This window comes from Anabrus simplex, chromosome 13 (genome assembly GCF_040414725.1).
Source record: "Anabrus simplex isolate iqAnaSimp1 chromosome 13, ASM4041472v1, whole genome shotgun sequence".
NCBI lineage: Eukaryota > Metazoa > Arthropoda > Insecta > Orthoptera > Tettigoniidae > Anabrus > Anabrus simplex.
Window position 1 is genome coordinate 77,314,827 of NC_090277.1, and position 18,118 is coordinate 77,332,944.

Sequence of the window (18,118 nt, forward strand, 5' to 3'; positions counted from 1 at the left end):
CGGTGGATTTAATAGACGACGAGCTAAGCTAAAGGAAATGGAATTGGTATGTGGAATGTACGCACACTTCTACGAGCCGGAGCATTGGAAGTATTGACGCAGAAGCTAGAAGTCAACAAAGTGGACATAGCAGCCATCTAAGGAACAAAATGGTCAGGAAGAGATGAGATTTGGGATACCAAAACACACACGATATTTAGTAGTGGGAAGTCAAGGAATGCACAAAAAGGAGAAGTAGCATTTATAGTACGAACACCAGCCAGAGGTGATGTACTAAAGTTTTTGGCAGTAAATGAAGGAATGGCAACACTGCGTGTTAAAATGCGGTTCTATAATTTAACAATCGTAAATGTATACGCACCAACGGAAGACAAGGAACAGATAGCCAAAAATCAGTTCTATGCTCAACAGGAAGGAGTGCTATATTCAATCCTATCAAACGAAGCTAAGATGATAATAGGAGACGTAAATGCACAAATTGGGAAGGAGGTGATATATCAAAGAATAATAGGGATCCATAGTTTACACAACAGTACTACTGATAATGGACAGAGATTGCTTTACCTTGCTATCAGCAGAAACATGAAAGTGATGTCAACTTGCTTCCTTCATAAAGAGGTACACAAGCAAACATGGATATCGTTGGATGGAAAGACCTGTAATCAAATAGACCAGGTAGTGACGGTGAAAAGATGGGCATCCAATATCATGGATGTCAGATCATACAAAGGAACAAGTTGTGGTTCCGAACAAGGTCACACTAGACATTGTACCCAAAAGGAACACAAAGGAATGGTTTGTTGAGGAATGCCAAAAAGCCACAGAAGAAAGAGATAAGGCATATTAAGCATACCTAGAGAGACCAACAAGGGTGAAGAGGTTGAAAATCAGAATAAAGAAGTAAGGAATGTATGTCGAAGAAAGAAGAGAAGGAAATTAAATGAGAAAATGGCTATAATGGAGTAGAAATTTAAGGGTGCTAATAGCTACATGGCTTACAGAGAAGTTAAGGAAGTGAAAGGAAGATCCAAGGCAAGAACAAACATATGTAAGGACGGAGATGGACAGCTTTTGGGAGATAAAGAAGGGATCCAAGATAGATGGAAGGAATATTTCCAATACCTCCTGAACCCGGCAGAAACGGAAAGGAAAACACCAACTACCTCAAGGAATAAAAAATGAGACAAAATAATCGGAAGTCACAGCACCATCTAGGAAAGAAGTGATAGAAGCCATACAGCAACTGAAAAACAATAAAGCACCAGGTGTCGATGGAATCCCTGCAAAGTTGTGGAAATACGGAGGAACCACACTGCAAGAATCTATATACAATCTCATGGTGAGTGTGTGGAATAGAAAACAAATGCCTGAAGATTGGTGCAAATGCAGCATATACCCAATATACAAGAAAGGAGCTAATTTGGTACGTAGCAGTTATAGAGAGATTACACGGCTGTGTCCAGTATATAAGCTGTTCACCTCCATCCTGAAGAAGAGACTAGAACCCCTGGCGTAAGAAATTCTAGGAGAATACCAGGCAGGGCTAGGAAAGGAGGATCCACTATTGATCAGATATTTACTGTGAAACAAGTGTTGGAGAAGTGTTGGGAACGGTACATAGATATGGTACAGATGTTTATCGACTTTCAACAAGCACACGACTCTATTGACAGGGATAAATTAATGGAGGTATTAAGAGAGTTCAAGATACCTGAAAGTCAGGTGTGATTAGTGGAATTAACTATGGTAAATACGATGGCGGGAGTGATAATTCAGACTGGAGTAGGCACCTTCTACGAATGGAATCAGGGATTGAAGCAAAGAGATGGCTTAGCACAAATTCTATTTAACCTAGCACTAGAATCAGTGATTAGAAGGTTAAGGGTGGACACCAGTGGAACACTTCTATACAAAACAGCTCAACTAGTTGGATATGCTGACGGCATTAATTTGATGGGGAGAACAACAAGGATAGTTAAAGGAGCATTTGAGAACTTGAATAGAGAAGGCAAAGAGATCGAACTAAAGATCAATGAACAAAAGACGAAGGTAATGGTGCAGGATCGGGGAAGGAAGTATGCAGATGATCAACTTGTCCCTGAAGGATCCAAAGTGGAGGTGGTGGTTGAGTTTAAATATCTTAGCGTACATCTAACTAACAAGAATGAGGAAATGGTAAAAATACGGCAAGAATCAAAGCTGCCTATAGAGCATATTTTGCAGTACTACCTATTTTCAGAAGTAGAGATATAAACCAGAGCCTAAATGTTATGCTATACAAAACCCTCATTCGCGGTATAGTGATGTATGGAAGTGATATGTGGATCCTCCCAAAGAAAGCCGTGGAGAAGATAGATTCCTTCGAAAGGAAAATCCTAAGAAGAATGTATGAACCCATATGCGTACAAGGGGAATGGATAATTAGATATAACAATGAACTATATTCCCTGTATGGGGAGGCACCCCTGTCGCATGCATTCGAATTAAGAGACTTAAATGAGCAGGTCATCTAATTAGGATGGAAGAACACCGAATCCCAAATACTTTGGAGGAGCAAGGCCTGTGGGAAGTCCACGTAACAGATGAGAAGACGGTGTACATCAGGACGCAGCACACATCCTCAAGATCCGGAATTGGAGAGTTGCTGCGCGAGATCGACAAGTTTGGCGGAAAGCAACTGGGGAGGCCATGACCCGAAATCGGGCCGTCGCGCCATAGGTAAGGTAAGGTGTAAAGCAAGTAAAGAAAAGTGGCGGGAAAAATTGAGCGCCGGTGTGAGTTTGTTGCACGATAACTCAACGCAACAACTAACACGGCCCACCGAACGTCCGAACTGCCGCAGCGATTCAAGTGGGAGGTATGGCAACGTCGTCCATGCAGTCCAGGCTAAACGCCATGCCATTATCACGTGTTCGGTAAGCTGAAAAATGATCTCGGTGGACGACGATTCCGAAACGATGAGGAGGTGAAAGCGGCTGTCTCCAAGTGGTTACATAGCGCTGGAGATGATTTTTTTACGCATCCGGTATCGAAAAGTTGCTTGACCGTTCCGAGAAATGTTTACAGTCTCTTGCGGACTGTGTGGAAAAGTGCACTTATATTGTATGTTGTCATGGCCGTGTTGCCTATGAGTAGGGGGTTTCAATAATGCCCATAACTTGGAAGTGTAACTTACTCTGTGATTCCCCCTCGAATTTTCGATTCAACTCTATTAAATATTCTGCCAGGTCGAATGATTCGGATGGTTGAGGCACGGCCTTCTGATCCCAACTAGGCAGGTTCGATACTGGCTCAGTTAGGTGGAATTTGAAGTACTCAAATGCATCAGCCTGGTATCCATAGATTTACTGTCACGTAACAGATCTCCTGAGGGACTAAATTCCGACACTTTTGCATCTCTGACAACTATAAGAGTAGTTAGTTGGACGTAAAGCCATTAACATTATTATTATTATTAAAAATTTTACCCGGATAAATTATAGTTGACCGCGGAGTCCGGAGTTGTGATACCAAATTTCCAGACTCAAGGTCAAATCGCCGCAGCTGGCAGCTCTGCCCCTAAGTAGAAAGTCCATCCTACAATATTGTCCGAGGTGATTTGATTACCCAGCAAAACGTAGGCTGCATATTATCGTTCATATAGCAATTGATCTTTAGCTTCAGTGCCGTGTTAACATTCAAGCTGACATCAACTGGAAGTGCACTCTGATTTCGAAGGAAGTAACATGAGACGTTTCATGGGAATGGGTAAAATGAGCACTTGCTTGTTTCCTCTTGGATGTTAAGATACAGAGTTGCCACTGTATGTTTCATTCGGTCACTTTGCAGTTACGATATGACCGGTTATTACGTAGAGGAATAAGTATGCAATTATTTGCTCTCTAGAAGGAAATTCCAAAAATGAGCTTTTCCTTGTGTTCTAGGGCTTCATATCCTGTCTTGAATCCGTTCGTGAATCCGTTCGTGGTAATTGTTAATGTTTACCTTTTTGAGAGTAATCGTTGCAATTTCACTTACATATTTGGGTAAAATAGCTACAAAAAAGAGGCCTACTATTGTAGCTGTCAACAAGAGCTTTCCTCTAGTCATGATGTCTTAATTTTATTTTTACTAATTATCCTAGTGTTCAGATATTTTTGATTTCGAAATGGTAATTTCGGCCCTGTTCCATTGCGCAACTCTACTTATTTATATTGAATGGTTATGGTTCTTTATGAGGATGCACTTACTTCTTTGCAGAAAGCACGATTGTCTAAATAAGCTGATATATTAATTTGTGGTACAGGTTACCGTGTGGGTTTCAAACTGCAAGAGATTTCGTTCTGAAAACGTGATCGGTTATTTAGCTTTCTCGTCGGCTTTTTTATCAAGGCGTGTAGATCTTGCCCCCTCAATCGTGTTTCTATGCCCGTAGGTGTATTTATAGAACGAACTCGTGGTACCACGTCATACTCGTTATATAGTTTTCTATTACTGTACAGTTTGTTGACTTTGAGAAATGACATGCTTGAATAATGTGGAATTAAAATTACATTCATATTTTGGACAAGCACACGGCGGCAGGTTCTATCAAGTCAACGGATTCACTTTGACACTGCAGCTCGGCTATGTTACTCCTACACCAATTTGTTACGTTCAGTCGTACCAAACGTGAATCTTTGCTACTTACTCAAATCAAGCTGTCTGGTCTTTTTTTAGCATTATTGTTAGTCTGCCCTACAGCGCCGATGATATTGTGGTAGCACTGTGTTGAAATCTGTATGGAAATTAACGTCCCCTGCTTCTTCACAGTGAGTGGTTCGAAAATAGAGGAAAGTAGGATTATTTATGTATCCAGGATTATGTTAGAATGGATAACTTTAGGGAAGTTGAGAATAACTTTATCTACTGTCAATACTACTACTACTACTACTACTACTACTACTACTAGTTTTACGCACTTTTATCTACTTTTATAGTCGTTGGATTTCACCGAGTGCCGAAATGTTGTCCCTCACTTCTTTCACTTGAATAGAAATCTGAAAAAGGAGGCTGGTTGATCTGATCTCCACCGGACTAAATCGGGATCGAATGCTTCAACGCTAGCTCAGAAGACTTGCACTCTGTCTGAACCACTTAGACTGGCCCACCTTAAATCCCTTGATTTTAGAAAAAAACTGAAAATGAACCGTCTTCATTCTCTTGGATGTTACTAATGATTATTATTATGATGACGATCAAGGATCATATAAGAGAAATAGATCCGTCACTCCTGTATAATATAGTTCACTGAGAAAACAGGTCATGGAAGCTATAGTGGCCCCTGTATCTCCGCCAACATAAGGAAATAAATACCACGTTAACACCTCGTAATAAACTTGATAATAACAGTTGTTACTTTGTTAAAAAAATTTAATTGGGATAGAGATAATGATTGCATTTCGGTAGGAAAGTTGTATCTAAATCTTCTCTCGTGTCTTTTACTTGAAAAGCAAATTGCAATTACCGTATTTGTATGTTGGCAATACTGCTATAGTGCTAGCTTGTATCGTTGTTTCACCGTTCGCATTTTAATATAAATTTACAGCTATTAAATAATAAATGCAACATTGATTACTGAAAATGTTAATGCAATTCATATAAAACCCCAAAACGCCCATATTTGCCTAAATCACGATCTAACGTAACCTCATTCTTTCGCTCGTTCGTTAAACCCTTCCCACGACTTTTATGTATGGGAATGGAAAGCAGGAGAAGGAAAGGAAGAAGTAAAACACAACATAATGCACACAGTTTATATTTTGAATTTTATTCCAAACAGCAGGTAAGAAGCACAATCACACACACGTTTACTCGCAACAGCTAGGTAGTTCAATGTGAAATACGTTCATGATCATAATACTATTTCTTCACACTAAGGACGCGTATAATTGTAATTTCATTTCATACTCTCAAAAAACTGGATCAAAAATCTCGTTCAATGCGAAAGAATATCAACAAATTTTCGTCTAACAAGCACTATTACTTACCGTACGACCAAGTTCCCTTTACGCGCAACGATAACAGTGTAGTGTTTTGAATTTGCTGTACCGCGCAACTTAATGTGTAATGCCAACCACTGCCTTCTAAATTAACCCTCTATAAGAGAATTTTAGTTTTCACTAGTTGGCCGAGATTGAGGGGCCCATCTCGGAACTGCTTCGGACGCTCCCTATGAAGTGTCACCCCCTTGATGACTATAATGATTGCTGTGTTAAAAGGGGCCTAACATCTAAGGTCATTGGCCCTCGGCTGTTACTATTACTTGGGGTGGAGCAGGAATGTCGTGGCACACGTATGCGCGTAATGAAGTGAACTAGGGTAGTAACTAACAAGTAGTATACGCGAGAGCTACGTTTTCTAGTGAACTATTTCAAGTGCTTTGGAACCATTTTGTGTGTCAACTGCTCTCATTCCGCACGTCATTGTTAATCAGATAATCTTGCGAACAGCATTTGTGTCCTACTATATAAGAATTGTGTGCGTGTGTGTAACTAGTACAATTATTTATAATTATTGTGACTGGGTGACATAATGAGCCCAAATCCATTTCAAGAACAAGAACAACGAGAACCCCGTTAACCTTGGTCCATTACATTCTCTTTGTTCTGGGCAAAGGCATCAGTCATACTAAATACTGAATTTGGTCATACACCGTGACCGAGTACTTAAATAATTCTTAATTAGAACTTCAGGTGTAGATTATTTAAGCAACTGGTACAGTTACACATCCCTTTACCAACTAGTGTTTCTTGTTTATTATTCGAACCCTCTACCAACATCCTTAAACCAAATACAGTAGAGACAATACGCGACACTGAGCGAGATATCGAGGGACAGCTATTGGAGCTCACTCTAGCGGATAGACCTGAACAGTACTGATTCTCTCATAAGAGCACGTGTATTTTTGTGTGAAGTTTTTGGTGTTATTTATGCGTTTTCAGTGAGCTGACATAATTAAATAGTAGCGTATGTCATTCCTTAATATCTCCTCTCAACATGAGGGGAAAGGTATGTGCTGTGTTTGGCTGCAGTAATTACGAAGTAGAGAAAAATGCGCGGTCGTTCTTCAGGTTCCCTCGTGACAAGAATATGTAAGTAATATTGTGTTTGCATATATATATTATTCCAGTGACAGAGATTTTTATAGTACCGGTACTTCATAATCTTCTGACCTGCTTGACCCATATTTTAACTGGCATAAAATGTAATACGCATATTTTATTGTATAGTGCAGCAGTTAACTTTCAATACCGATGTGTTGTTGTAGGTGTGATCTGTGGGTTTTGAAATGTCACAGAAGAGATTTGAATAAGGTGTACAAGAAAGAAGGGACGTTACGCTCATATAAGAATTATACGATCTATTCAGATCATTTCCAGGCCAGCGACTTCAAAAATCCTCCACTATACAGCCAAGGGTATGTTACATTTTTACTGTAATTGTACGTAAATATTACTCAAAGCATCACTATCGACAACAATTTCATACTTTTCTTTCTTTAATCCATCTTCTCAGATTAAAGCCGGAATTTTATAGGTTTTTTTCTGTTAGTGGGCTTCATGTTAAGAGGAAAATTGTCCAGCTTTTAAATGTTAATTCATTGCATCATGTGTGTAAGGAATGTGCCGATATTTTTATTGACAAGAGTCTTAATGTGATCATACAATGTTTTTTAAATGAGAAAAAAGATAAATCCAACCGTAAAAGTTCAGGCAGGAATGCTAAAGCTAAAAAAGTAACGCATAAATGAAAGATCAAGCCATTTCATAGCAGCCCATTTCATATCTTGTTTATGTGTCTAATTTCAGTCTTTGAATAATAACCTTTTAAATAATTCTTCATTCATTTATCCAGAATTGCTTTAGCAACTTCGAAGTTAATATCTTAATACCACTTTCTTTCTAGACGTAATTTATTTATCCACTTCCGTATATACATTTCCATTGATATTTGAATTTAGCACGATTTGTTCAGGTCAAGTCACTAGGAGCGCCACCGTCGAATTGTCTCCCATTTTAGCAAGGCGAAATCTGTAAGTGTCGCGTATTATCTTACTTACAAACCAGTTTCTTTATGACTGAATTAATTTTGTAAACAAATGATCTTCTTTTGTTTCAGAAAGTTTTTCCAACTCCTACGTTCAATTGTCATATGAACACAGCATGCTGTTCAATTTGGTCCATAGCATTCGGTCAATAACGTTTGTATAGCATATTGTTTTTTCTGAAGAAGTGCTTCGTTATTATTGTGTGTGTTTAACGTGAATATTCCTATAATAAGAAGAAGGTGCGCTCAGATGAGCATCTTAGTCCTTACTGTAGTCTGTAATCGACTTCGTTCTTTTCGTGCACTTTGGTATATGGTATGTGTCACAATTTTTGCCGCACAGCACACACACGCAATCTATGTCTGGTTTGTGAGATCGCTTGTTAATACACAGCTTGTGGTGAAAGCAGTGTACTGAAAGTCTGGCTATCACATGTCTTTGCTTCTGGTTTTCTCTGGTCCAGGACTTTTCCATCATAGCAGGTGAGCTGCAGAATTCCAGCAGTATTTCTTCCCTCTTCTTTTCTCGGTTCCTTAGTAGCTCTTGATATGGTCCTGTTGATGGTAGGTGGTGTTGGGTCCTGATGTCCTCTATGAAGTAGGTTTCTTCCATCATCTCGTATAGAAGTCGTGAGGGGGCTGTCTTCTCGACTCCAATGCTCTTTTCATGTATATGGCCTTCACCTTTTCAATTTTGGTTAATTCACCTATTTTTAACTTTTTCCAGGTGATCTGTATGCCGCTGTTGCTTGCAGTGTAACCCCTAGGTATTTGAATTTGTTTACTCTCTCTAGTGGATTGCCTGAAAACACATTTTTGTCAGTCGCTGCTGCTTTTCCACCCTTCCTAAAAGTCAATTGTACAGTTTTCTCTTGGTTTATATTGACATCGTTTTCCCTGGCCCAATTCTCCAGCTTGTTAATTGCTTCTTGTACTTCTGTCCTTATAGGAGACCCGATCACCATGTCATCTGCATATAGAATTGGAGTTGTATTCGAGTTCTCCTTATGATTTTCATTATGTCTGCTGTATAGATTTTAAATAGTGTAGGACTGATAGGGACCCCCTGTAATACCCCATTTGTTTGAATAATCCGTTCCGATATTTCCACGTTGTTATTTATACATATATAGTTATACTTTAAGAGATCTTCTGTTATCCTTGCGATTGGGTGGTCCTTTCCAGTCATTCCTTTAAGTTTCTCGATAAGCTACCGTACTTCCTGTTTACCATTCTTATACAAACAGTAAAGTTATACTCGTGATTTGTGATGACGCCCGTTACGATACATATGCTCGCGCTACCTGTGACAGAATCACCGATGAAAATCACAGATATTTTTGCCACAGATACGCCTGTCACTGACATTCTAATATATCGGTTAAGCTCATCTCTATTTGTGACTGGGTAACATTATGCCCGGTTCTGGAACGTGAGATATCGAACCTATAGCGGTATCGAATGGTTAACTTGTGTTTTGGCGTTGCACGAACGTAAGATACAGCTATTGGTTCGACAAATCGCTTGCTAACTTATGCCCGGTTTCTGGAACGTGAGATATCGAACCTATAGCGGTATCGAATGGTTAACTTGTGTTTTGGCGTTGCACGAACGTAAGATACATCTATCGGTTCGACAAATCGCTTGCTAACTTAGAGGGTCCTGAGCAGGAGATATATATTTGTTATCTTGGTGGGCGCGTGCGCAGTACTTCAGTATCAGCAGCTAACATTGTGTTTGTTACATTTTTCTATGCCTTTCTCATCTTCTTCCACATTCTAGAACGACCACAATAATATCATCGTCGGCATAATGTTCTAATGAAGTATACAGTAGTGAAAACGAATTCAAAGACAGATTGAGGCTAAACAAATATACTGTCGTAGGTTTGGTAGTGGGTACAGGCGACAATTTGCGTCCTGTAACAAATAATTTTCCATTGTCCCCTGTTGATCGATTATTAGTTACGATACCCTTTAAGATTCAGTACTACTGAGTCTTATCATATTTGTATCTGTGACTGCATTCGTGTCCATAAAAGCACTGGTACCAGTAACTGAGTATAACAGATAATTACACATTTATCTTCGTAGGCCTACTGCAGGCCTACTTGCATTGACAGTGAGCATATACTCTTATCGTGGGATTGTTTTTAATTAACGATATTACATTACAAGGAACCAACAGCTTATACAATTATGTTAATTGCCCGATGGGTATATATCGTTATACTGTGATCAAACAATGTTCATATTTTGTAATAACAGGGAAGAGATACGGTATACTTATAAGGCTCAGCGTAAACTGGATTGCGCGTGACATGTGCCACTCGTGTGCATATTTCATTAGAAATCCTCAAACAATGTCAAATTCTTCTGACAGTCCTTAAACACCACGAAACTGACACCCACGTCTGCAAGAACTAGTCGAATACCCATTTCTTGCTGCATGGCAAAGAGGGGATAGATAATAGGAGCTGCACAGAAAGCTCAAATGAGATGCATTACTTGTGCGCCTGCGCCTGACGATCTAGGGAACACACCTAATGCACAAAAACAAAGCAGTACGAGGGGTGGCATCTGGTGTGTATTTATGAAACTTGATCAACGAGCCAATAGTTGACAGTTTGATAAGTTAGCTGCTGTTCCGCTGTGCAACGCTGCGAAGATTTATCGAGTCGACAGTTGTAACAAAGCAATAGCTATCGGTAAGATATCTCACCATTCCAGAAACCGGGCATTAGAGGGCCCTGAGCAGGAGATATCTATTTGTTAACTTGGTGGGCGCGTGCGCAGTACTTCAGTATCGGCAGCTAAGCTTGTGTTTGATAAAATTTTCTATGGCTTTCTCATCTTCTTCCGACGAAGAAATTGTAGAAATGGTCAACATTCTAGAACGACCACGATTATATCATCGACGGCCTAATATTCTAATGAAGTATACAGTAGTGAAAACGAATTCAAAGACAGATTGAGGCTAAACAAATATACTGCCATAGGTTTGGTAGAGGTTACAGGCGACAATTTGCGTCCTGTGACTAATAATTTTCCATTGTCCCCTGTTGATCAATTATTAATTAGGATACCCTTTAAGATTCAGTACTACTGAGTCTTATCATATTTGTATCGGTGACTGCATTCGTGCCCATAAAAGCACTGGTACCAGTAACTGAGTATAACAAATAATTACGCAATTATCGTAGTAGGCCTACTGCAGGCCTACTTGCATTGGCAGTGAGCATATACTTTTATCGTGGGGTTGTTTTTAATTAACGGTATTACATTACATGGAACTAACAAGTTATATAATTATGTTAATTTTTTTGCTAGGGGCTTTACGTCGCACCGACACAGATACGTCTTATGGCGACGATGGGATAGGAAAGGCCTACGAGTTGGAAGGAAGCGGCCGTGACCTTAATTAAGGTACAGCCCCAGCATTTGCCTGGAGTGAAAATAGGAAACCACGGAAAATTATCTTCAGGGCTGCCGACAGTGAGATTCGAACCTACTATCTCCCGGATGCAAGCTCACAGCCGCGTGCCTCTACGCGCACAATTATGTTAATTACCCGATATATATCGTTATACTGTGATCAAACAATGTTCATATTTTGTAATAGCAGGGAAGAAATACGGTATACGTATAAGGCTCAGTGCAAACTGGATTGTGCGTGACATGTGCCACTCGTGTGCATATTTCATTAGAAATCCTCAAACAATGTCAAATTCTCCTGAGAGCCCTTTAACACCACGAAACTGACACCCACGTCTGCAAGAGCTAGTATAATACTCACTTCTTGCTGCGTGGCAAAGAGGGGATAATAGGAGCTGCACAGAAAGCTCAAATGCGATGCATTACTCGTGCGCATGCGCCTGGCAATCTAGGGAACACACCTAATGCACAAAAACAAAGCAGTACGAGGGGTGGCATCTAGTGTGTATTTATGAAACTTGATCACCGAGCCAATAGTTGACAGTTCGATAAGTTAGCTGCTGTTTCGCTGTGCAACGCAGCGAAGATTTATCGAGTCGACAGCTGTAACAAAGCAATAGCTATCGGAAAGATATCTCACCATTCCAGAAACCGGGCATAAGAGAACCCAAATACACCCCCACCACCACCACCACCACCACCGCCGCCATCATCAACAACAACAACTTCAAGTAAGCAAGACGAGAATCGTAGTATTCCTTCACAGTTATCGATAGGTAAGCTGAAAATAAATACACGTTCGGTAATTATAGTGCAATAAATGTTCGATTTCTGTTAGCAGTGCGATGATTACCTGGCTTTTTTGATGTTTGAATTGCAGCGCATTCCCTCCCCCCCCCCCCAACCCATTTAACTGTACAGTTGTTCGTATCTCAAGTGAAATATATTATGCATTATTTTCAGCCTGTTTATCACTGTGTAGAACATTTATTTCCATTTGTTAACTAGTCTTTACACATTGTGCTGTGATTTATAATCTAGTGATGCTTTACTTCTGGTACTCAAATGTCTGTTTTCCTTAGCATAACCCAACTTCATACTGGGTATTATTGTTAAATTAAGCGGTCAGTACCGAAGGTATATACTGCATGGCTAAAGCGTACCGTAATAGTTATAAATTTCCAAAGAGGACAATTATCTAAATACGTTTTTGTTTCGAAGTGGCGCGTTTGTTCTTTAATATTGAGTTTTGGGCACATATCGCCATACTTTATGCAGTTTTACTCCCTTCATTATGCTATTTACTTTATATTTCGTGTCATTAAGGAAGTTTGGTGCTTTTGTTTTGTATACTTTCACTACGAACATAACCTTTATCGTGCCAAACCAGTTCAGCTACCATGCGCAGGAATTTTGATTGAACTCTATTGTGTATGGCTGAATGTCATTTTCTTCTAGATGTGGACATCGCCACTGCCTTCGTAATGTCCAGGCCGTACTGTACCTCTGATGACGTCACGCTTTGGGGGGGACTTGAAGGTAATATGCATACGCTCCGCTTGAATAACACACTCGTTTAAATTACTTAAAGAACTGTTAACACCTTATAAAACCAAAACATATCCTCAAATATTTGTTAATTCTGACATACAATGCATGTCCTTCTCCGTAACGTTATATTTCTCGCGTATATACGTTCGTTTGCGTGATTACAGCCTAACACTTTGAGATATATTCTTGCGATTTTATCCATTTTCTGGTCAACTGGAACATTCACACCACACACACCGACAGAAAACATGCAGCCAATTACCATTACTATTTATTACAAATATAAATTATTTCTGTACCTCACTGTTTCCACTCCATGAACACTGCAGTTTTCCTGGACCACTTACAGGAAGTTACACCAGTATGGAGTAGGTCTGCTCTCTTTGAAGCACTTTGTTGAATACACAAGTCGGTGTGAATTTTGGAAAAGTTATTTTAAAATATATTCCCCCAAATATATATAGGCCTACACTGTCCGGCCAGGTCTTCCAATTTCTTCCCGCAGTCACAAATGACTAGGGAGTCTGCCAACTGCATTGACTCCAAAGCCAAGGCTTTTGTGACACACTTAGGATCGTCTAAATTCAGAAATACCATCTTTTATGTATCTGACACTAACACACAAAATACTTTGTACACCTCAATTCTAAGTTCTATTGACATGTCTGATGGATACTTTAAGCCCCTCGATTTAGGAAATTCACATATCTTACTTCTGGAGGTAATTCGTAAATGAGATCTGAATCTGTCAGAAGATAAGATTTACATAAATCACACTGCTGTTTGATGCTCATAATTTATTTTTTTATTATTATTATTATTATTATTATTATTTTGCTATTTGCTTTTCGTCGCACCGACACAGATAGGTCTTACGGTGACGATGGGACAGAAAAGGTCTAGGAATAGGAAGGAAGCGGCCGTGGCCTTAATTAAGGTAGAGCCCCAGCATTTTCCTGGCATGAAAATGGGAAACCAGGGAAAACCATCTTCAGGGCTGCCGACAGTGGGGTTCGAACCCACTGTCTCCCGAATACTGGATACTGGCCGCGGTTAAGCGACTGCAGCTATCGAGCTCGGTGATACTCATAAATAAGACTTGCATTTTCAAATATACCGAATTCAGGTAAGCCGTAGGTCTGATTACATAAAAATATAGGGACTACCTAATGTTACCCATGTTTATGACATAATAAAACAAATTAACTCACCATCTGGACGAGACACTCTTATTTCTCTCAGGATGTGATTTTCAGGAAAGTGCTTAATACACACAACTGTGTTGTGATTAACTATTAAATTCTCCCTGGGAATAGCCTTCTTCCATAACTTAACTCGTTCTTCATCAGAAGGAAGCACTAATACCGCAGTGTACTCTCCTTGTTTACAATTGGCTTTGCAGCCAGGCACACAGCAACTCTTAGGCATGGAGATTTCCCTCACTGATCATCTTAATTCAAACATATACAATTCGTTGTTAATAATAAAACACAGAATGCACTAACTCAATTAATTTTACATTATAAATATAACTGTACACAAGTAAACTACAAAATTAAAATACTGAAGAACGATCTTCTTAACCTATAGCTTCACATAAATACACGCTCACACTAAGTTTTCTTCACTAATTAACGACTTTCCACTTAATAATGCAGTCGATGAGGACTCATTCTCACATATATCTGAATGAACACTCGGCCATCGTTAAAAATTTCAATAAAACTGCGAAAATCTATGTTTAACTCTACTAACTCATATGCTAAACTTCCCCCCTAACGATCAGCTGATTGCTTTCCCGCGCTCGTTACAGTACGGCCTGGACATTACGAAGGCAGTGACATCGCATAACATGACGTAGTGCGTTACATTCCTACGGTTATGTAGTTTACTTTGTGCCGCAGTTTATAAACTAGATGTTGTCGGCGCAACCTAATAACCTGAATGTCTATTTCAGATGTATTAAACATTACTTAGAAAAAAAACAGCTGTGGAGATGTAACACTTTTGAAATAAATTCTAGAGTGCTATAGCCCTGTTGGGTCTTGGCCTATCAAGTGACTGCTGCCCAGCCTGAAACATTTAGGCTATGAGGAGACGCATGTTCAGTGTAACAAATTCCTTTGGCGTTATTGTTCAGACTGGGGCGTTATCTCACCTGTAGTTAGCTCTTCAGTGGTTCTCGTGTAGGCTGAGTGGACCTCAAACTAGCCCTTACATTCAGATAAAAATCCCTGATCTGACAGGTAACTGAACCCAAGTCATTCTAGATATCAATGCAACTCAGAAAGGAAACCATTCCTATTTTGGAATACATAGGAAACCCACATTCACACCAATCACGATAAAAACAATTGTTGCATCCCCTAAACACAGAAGAAGTCCACGCATTACAGTTTAATTGTCAGAGCCTTTAAAGTTCCGTTAACCAAAAATGAGAGAAGAAAGGAGCTCGCATACATCCGCAAACAGGCCTTGTTTAAAGGGTTTCGTTTCAAAGTCATTAATAAAAGAATGATGACTAAGTGCAGATTTAAACAACACATAAATTAGGTAGAACAACCGGAGAAAGCAAAAATGAATATCAAGTTTACCGTACATACAATAACCCTAACATTTACACTCTCACAAAATTATTTATGAAACATAATATTAAGGTAGCTTTTTCAACAAACAATAACACCACACAGGTTTTTCAACCACAACATACAGTAGTCAACAAATCCAAAGAAGAGGAATATCAGGCATCTATAAGTTGACTTGCACCCAATGCAGGGATTCGTATGTTGGACAGTCTGGGTGGGATTTTTCAATAAGATGTCAGGAGCATGTCATCGCAGAGAATTAAAGAATATTCTCGGCAATGGGGACACAAATGAAGGAAACAGGACCCAAATACACCAACATTAAACATGACCTTGAAATTATGAACAGGATAATCAAGGGAAGACTTATGAATAACTTATAAAATATTCACATCCTTCTTGATAAGTTAATGGATAAGGATTGTAATTTAAACGATACAAACGAATGAAGAAACCCTCTATTTGAACATATACTTAGATATATGGAACATTTAGAAAGGAAGCAGGTGAGCGTAGCAAATAACATGAACAAGTATGACGTCTCTAAGTCACAGTTAGCACCTCCCTCCTCGCAAGAAACAACAACAGGTGATGACAGCCTTGTTCCCCCCTTCTCACCGAACCATGCTAGCATGTGGACTGCAACACATCGCTACTATACGAGATCGAGGACGGAGAACACTGGCACAGACCCACACCCAAGATAGTCGAAAGTAAAGACAGAAATCCACAGACAGGGGTAAGTGAGGACTTCTCAAAACACCATCCCTTTTTTTTTCTAAGAGATAATTTTAAATGCCAATCCTTTCAGAAATAATTTAAATTATTTTTTACCTATTTTCTGCTAGTAACAGATCATGTCACCAGCTTCCCAATCATCTGGTTTGTAGACAAATAACATCTAAGCATGTCCCAACATTGAGCTGCAATGGCATTCTAAGAATCAACCCTTGGCAATAAAATAACAAGTTAACCAGCTTTTTTCCACATGCTTTCGAGCACAAACATGAATGGGGCTTAAAAAATATTAACTCTTCAACTGGAAGCTGACATATGTTTTTATTAGTATTTTGTTTAAGAGTAAGTTTTAATTATAGTTTAATTACATCTCAAGTAATTAGTTGGTAAACATTCATCTGTGTTTTTGCAAATATGCTTCCCATCAGAAGGTAGAAAGAGGCTTAAGAGACAGTTTTATCTTCTTATTGGAAGAAAAAATGTTAACAGTATTTTAGTTAAGGACAAGTTATTAATTAGTTTTTAAGAATCTTCCCCACCTCTCCAAACCCCCCCCCCCCTCACCAGCATCCTCCTCCCACAATAGTAAAAAATTTAAGTTTCCCATGTAAAGGTATCAAGGCTAATACGAGAACATATATTGTGCATACTTTTACCTTATTTACACCTAAGCATTCGAGAATGTAGCTGATGATGTCTGCAAAGCAGTTGAAACATTTACTATTAATGATTTTATAAAATTGCCAGAGGCAAATAAAGGGATCGATTAGGTGACTAAATTGTCCTTTGATATGTATCTCGCCACTGTCAGTTGACACTACAGTTGTGTAAACAACTCGTGATACTGCTTGAACTCTTCTTATTCAGAACAAATATTCAGTCTCTACTTCCCAAAAGGACTGCAGGGAAAATGCCTCAACGGCTCATATATGACACGAATATCGTGATCTTTTAAATACTGAGTTGATGGTGGGATAAATCTTTAAAAAAAGGTAATAACTATGAAAATCATGTGAACAGAGCAGTAATTTTATGCATTGAAAAATATCCTTGCATATAACAAAGTATGATCTTTGAAATAAATTCTAGGGTGCTGTAGCCTTTTGGATCTTGGCCTATCAAGCGACTTTTGCCCAGCCTGAAACCTTCAGGTTATGAGGAGACTTGTTTTCAGTGCAACAAATTCCTCCATCATTATTCATTAATCTGGGGCAATATCTCACCTTTAGATAGCTCTTCTGTTGTTCTCATGTAGACTGAGTGAATCTCGAACTAGCCCTTATATTCTGATAAACATCCCTGACCTGAGCAGTAATTGAACCCAAGTCTCGCAGGTAAGTGGCAGATTCTCTACCCCTAGGCTGCAGTGCTGCCATGACATGAAACCTTGAAGAAATATAGTGGCATTTTGTAAGCAGGAAACTGGTGGAGGAAAATGGGATTTTTAAAGTGGTGCACCACAGCCTACAGGGCGTCAAATTAAAATATCTTCAAACGGTAGCTGAATTATTATTAATATTAATTATCTCGTGCCTGACACAAGTGGCATTTAAAGGGGAACTCAAGAGTTTCTCATGTTAGGGTTGCCACCTCAAGCTCCTTAGTTGAGCCTGGGATTACATGTACTTACTTATGCCATGCTTTTCATGTTGATCTTTGCTAGCAAACCTCCTTTGTTTAACTCTCGTTCCCAAGTTTAGAAATGCTGGGGGCTCTTTTAGTCACCTTTTATGAGAGGCAGGG

The 18,118-nt window shown here is 39.3% G+C and overlaps 1 protein-coding gene across 1 annotated transcript in view; it reads left to right on the plus strand.

Moving 5' to 3' along the window:
* Positions 1-12,201: 12,201 nt before the first annotated feature.
* Positions 12,202-18,118, plus strand: part of LOC136885021 (zinc finger protein 615-like) — a 36,532-nt gene continuing 30,615 nt past the window's right edge. The window contains exon 1 of the mRNA XM_067157407.2: positions 12,202-12,277. The gene's annotated coding sequence lies outside the window, so the exon portion shown is untranslated. The remainder of the gene's footprint in view (positions 12,278-18,118) is intronic.